General features: G+C 38.1%; 1 long non-coding RNA gene across 1 annotated transcript; it reads left to right on the top strand.

The window, feature by feature from the left end:
- Nucleotides 1–2,140: 2,140 nt before the first annotated feature.
- On the top strand, nt 2,141–3,486 carry LOC114469033 (uncharacterized). Its single transcript, XR_003674700.1, has 3 exons — nt 2,141–2,152; nt 3,223–3,225; nt 3,336–3,486. It is a non-coding gene; the product is annotated as an uncharacterized LOC114469033 (long non-coding RNA).
- Nucleotides 3,487–5,499: the final 2,013 nt, after the last annotated feature.

Here is a 5,499-nt window from a genome sequence, read left to right as displayed (position 1 = left end):
CTTGTAAACAGGAACAACTGGGAGGAGAGACAACTTTTTTGGTTCAGTGAAAGCACAAATAGGAGTTGATATGTGGGATTCAGTTTTAGTTTCACTGTTAAAAGATGCACATGTAATCCAACCTGTTTTTCCTTCTTCTATCCCTGTCTCTTACCTGGAAAAGTGGCTTCATACTCTAAGTTAGTGATTCCCAACCAGGGGTTTGTGTACCCCTAGGGACACAGGAGCACATTGCAGGGGATACTTGGAAATATTTATCAACTACAATATTTGCATTTCTTGAAGCAAATGCAAGTGAGTATGCAGGTGCTGGCCCGCGTCACACTGCATTAACTTAGCATTAGCCAGCAATAGCATTAGCTAGCATTGCCATAGCATTAGCATTAGTATTAACCTAACATTATCATACTATTAGCTTGCTTTACCTTTAACCTAGCATTGGCCTAGCCTTAACACAAGACAAAGCAAATGTATTTGTATAGCGCATTTCATACACAAGGCAACACAATGTGCTTTACATGATGAAAAAGTGCAACAGAAACCATTCAACAGCTTAAAATCTATAAGAACATTAAAGTTGGAAACACAAAAACAAAAACAAAAATTTAAAATTATCAGTAAAATAATTTAAAATCACCAACAAACACATGACATCAACAACATGACCAAAATCACTCTCTCAATCATACGCAGTAGAGAAAAAAAGTTCCTTTAACTTTGATTTAAAAATGTTCACATGTGATGCTGACTTCAGCTCTGCTGGCAGTTTGTTCCACTTCTTTGCAGCATAACAACTAAACGCAACATCACCATGTTTACTGTGAGCTCTGGGCTCCACTATCTGACCTGTGTCCATAGATCTGAGAGACCTGCTGGGTTCATACCTGACTAACATGTCACTGATGTATTCTGGACCAAACCCATTCACAGATTTATACACCAGCAGCAGAACTTTAAAGTCTATTCTGAGGCTGACTGGGAGCCAGTGTAAAGACTTAAAACTGGAGTAATGTGTTCGGACCTCTTTGTTCTGGTTCAGACCTGAGCTGCAGCGTTCTGAACCAGCTGTCGCTGTTTGATGCTCTTTTGGGGGATTCCTGTCAGAAGACCATTACAATAGTCCAGTCTGCTGGATATAAAAGCATGGACCAGTTTCTCCTGATCTTTCTGAGCCATTAAACCTTTCACTCTGGAGATGTTCTTTAGGTGGTAGAAGATGTTTTTGTGATAGATTTGATCTGACTGCTGAATGTAAGATCTGAGTCAATCAGAACACCAAGGTTTTTGACTTGGTCTTTAGCTTTTAAAGATCGAGACTCAAGATACTTGCTGACAGCGGTCCTCTTTTCCTTGTTATCAAAGACAATCACCTCCATCTTGTCATGGTTTAGTTGAAGGAAGTTGTCACTCATCCAGCAGTTTACTTTTTCTAAACAGTCACACAACACCTCAATGGGACCATGGTCATCTGGGTTCATCGATAGATATAGTTGTGCGTCATCTGCGTAGCTCTGATAATCAACTTTACAGTTCTGTAAAATGTGGCCTAATGGAAGCATATAAAGGCTAAACAGAAGAGGTATAAGAACAGAGCCCTGAGGAACCCCACAGGGCATTGGTAATTTGTCAGATTAAAGTTTCCAATGCTTATAAAATAACGTTGCTCCTCCAAGTAGGACTTAAACCATTGCATTACTGTTCCATTTAGGGCCAACCCATGTTTGCAATCTGTGCAACAAAACTGTATGATCTACAGTGTCAAATGCAGCACTTAGATCCAATAGAATGAGAACAGATACTTTTCCTGAATCAGTGTTCAACCTTATGTCATTGATCACTTTGATCAGAGCAGTTTCAGTGCTGTAATGAGAATGAAAACCTGACTGAAATTTATCAAATATTTTGTTAAATGTTAAGAATTGACTCAGTTGGTTGAAGACCACCTTCTCAATGATCTTGGCCGTGAATGGAAGGTTGCTGATTGGTCTATAGTTAGCCAGTATAGAGGCATCCAGTGTTCTCTTTTTTAACAGAGGTTTCACAGCAGCTACTTTCAGGGATTTTGGTACGGTGCCTGATTGGAATGAGCAGTTAATTATCTGACACAAATCAGTGACAATTGACTTTACAACAGTTTTAAAGAAGTTTGAGGGTATTGTGTCAAGGCAACACGTTGATGGATTCAGCTGCTGAACAGTTTCCTCTATTGTTTTTGGGTTCACTAATAAACTCTAACATTGTAGTTGACTCATCCCTCAGTGGTTGAAGCTGTTCAAGCGTTTTGTTGTGTTGCTGGTTTGTTCTGATGTTTGATTCCAGTTGACAGTATTTAAGGGGCTATCTGATCTGGGGGGTTGTTGTGAGCTTTTCAATTAGAAAAGAAATCAGAAAACAATATGTGAGAGTTGACTAGCCAAGCATTATCCTAGCGAAAGCATTAACCTAGCAATAGCATTAACCTAGCATTAAAACTAACCTAGAATTAGCATCAGCTTAGCAATAGCATTAGCATTAATGTAGCATTAGCCTAACAATAGCATTAGCCTAGTATTAGCACTAACCTTGCAATAGCCTACCATTGGCACTAACCTAGCATTAGCATTAGCCTAGCAATAACATTAGCCTAACATTATTCGAATAATAGCAATAGCCTAGCATTAGCACTGACCTAGCATTAGCACTAACTAAGCAATAGCATTAGCCTAATATTAGCATTAACATAGCATTAACACTAACCTCGTATTAGCATTAACTTAGCATTAGCCAAGTAATAGCATTAACATGAACCTAGCAATAGCATTAACCTATCATTAGCACTAACCTAGCATGAACAATAACTTAGCATTAGCCAAGTAATAGCATTAGCATGAACCTAGCACAGAGCTGCCAAGCCTCACTCTTTGAGCGTGACAGTCACGCAATTTGACGCATTTTCACACCACATGCCACATTTGACATTTCTCACTCTGATATTTCCCCATTCAATACTCTATTTTTTTCATGATAATGAACTTTGGTCCTCGCAGCTTGCCGTAGCTCGAGTAACTCTGATTGACTGACCAAGATAACCAATCCCAGACCAATCCATGTCTCCTTGTGCCTAAATCTAACCAACCACGGCGTGCATCACACAATAATAAACCAATCAGAAGCAACGTAAGGCGGGTCTTGATGAGCCATCCCTAACAACACGCATCAACTCTTCGACATGCTTTCAGAAAGAAAGTGTCTAGAGAACATACACCATCTGAGATGGCATGTAACTACCCAATTTTTTTCACTGTTTATATTGCTGTGTGTGTATAGCGTTAGTTTACTTGTGTAAAAAAAACTAGCACTGCATGTGTTTCTCTTCTCTAACTAACTCTATGTCGCTCCTCAGCAGAGATATGCTGCTGCTGCAGCTAACGGGGCTGTTTCCACATTCTTAAAGGGACAGTGTCCTGAATGTGATTTACTTTAAAAACTACTTTTAACAACTCAGAGCTGCCCTAAAAGAAGCAACACTACATAATTTAATCACATTTCAGCCTTAATGAAGGAAACATTGTTGTTATTTTGTGTATTTTTTTGTATAAGTATTTAGTTTTGTGTATTTTGTCATTTTCATATTTTTGTTGTTGTTTGGTGTGTTTTTCTGTAATGTATGTTTTTTGGAGTAATTTTGTGTGTTTTTGGGGCCTTTTTGTATAATTTTACGCATTTCTGTTGTCATTTTGTGTACTTTTTGTATAAATATTTTTCATATTTTTGTTGTTGTTTTGTGTGCTTGTGTGTGTGTGTGTGTGTGTGTGTCTGCATCAACCTACTCCGTGCATGTGCATCAGCCATGTGTGTGTGTGTGCATTGTAGCTGCTAGCATCTTTCTTAGCACATATGTTAGGAAGCAAAAGCTCCCTCACAAAAAAAAAAAAAAAAAAAAAAAAATCTTTTATATGTAGAAATCAAACATGTATTTAATTTGTTTTGCAAGAGGAAAAATTATGTTTAATGTATTTTGTTAAATTCTTGTTTTATTGAAATTCTTGTTTTATTGTAATTATAAAGGGTTCAGTTTTGGTTAGTGAAAAATGAAATGCAGAGATTGAGGAGGAGGAGCCTCAGGCCTATAAAACTGAGCAGGAAGTGAAGGGGAGAGAAAGCCAAAATGGCTCCTGCAGCATGCATGGAGTGGAGATCTTTGAGCAGGTCTGAGATGAACACTTTGTTGGATTATTTGTTTTTGAAAGATTCTCTTCTTTTTCCTGTTGTTCGAAGAACAAATGCTGTTTTGGACTGAAAACAGAAAATAAATTGACTGATTTTTGGAACCTGAATTGCTCACAGTGTTTTTGTCCAAAGCCTAGTGATGGTCAGACAAAGCCTCGTGAGGCATCATGACACTTTGGCCAATAGGTTCGAGCAATGGTTCATTTTTTGATGCTTCATATACACACAAAACCACCTACTGGCCATTAAAAGTAAATGTTTGGCTCTTGCGAATGACTATGAATTACTACACATTTATAAATAATATATTTATAATATTTACAATATATGTATCTACATAAATAATACATGTAAATGAAATTAATTTAGAATTTTTCTGAGTGTATACACTTTCCCAAATCTCCCACTGGATTTCAACCCTACCCCTCCAGTTCTACAGCCCTGTTCTCTGACCCCTAGACCAGGGGTTCTCAACTGTTCTGACCCTGGGCCCCACATTTTGTCACGGTCATTAAAAGTTTAGAAAAAACTGGGTCATGATTTTTTTTAATCAAAAATAGCAATAGAAGGCACACACATAGATACTGTAATCTTTTTAAAAACATAAATTTATATATTTTACTGTGCAACATGCATTTCACAGCATGCCTTTAAAAAAAAAAAGGTTCTTTCAAAATAAAAGACAAGTCCAACAAGAGTGACATTAAGTATTTATTTATTTTTGACCAGCTGTTCGTGACCCACCCAGTACAAGTTCACGACCCGCTTTTGGGTCCTGACCCACCAGTTGAGAATCGCTGCCCCAGACCACAGTTTAACCACAAAGTGTGGTTTTGTAATGTCTTCTGTTTCACTTTGGAAAGATGGAGATTTCATATTTCAAAAATAGCAGTGCTAAATGAGACGTATAATGAGATATATTAAACTAATCTCTCATTTTCTGCATGCATCTACACTCTCCTCACTATCAAAAATATTCAGTCTCTCTCTTTCTCCTTCTAAGCTTTATAAACTATATTTGAACCATCAAAACAAAAACTTATAATGCTGTTAGACCATCCGACAAACTCTGAACCGCTTCCTAATGCAGTCACATGGTACAGCCAGCAGCAAGGCCTCGCTATTTTTCATTTTGGCTCCTCCCCCAAATGAAGCAAGCCTCGATGCGCCCTTTGTGGAACCGCCCCCTCCATTACTCGACACACGCTTCGTAGCCTCGACACATTTCAGAACATCACTACCAAAGCTTGCCATGACACAACCCCTTTGCCTTGTAACAACATAGAATAA

The sequence above is a fragment of the Gouania willdenowi genome, chromosome 8 (assembly GCF_900634775.1).
Source record: "Gouania willdenowi chromosome 8, fGouWil2.1, whole genome shotgun sequence".
NCBI classification, from domain to species: domain Eukaryota; kingdom Metazoa; phylum Chordata; class Actinopteri; order Blenniiformes; family Gobiesocidae; genus Gouania; species Gouania willdenowi.
This window is presented reverse-complemented; position numbering and strand designations above follow the sequence as displayed.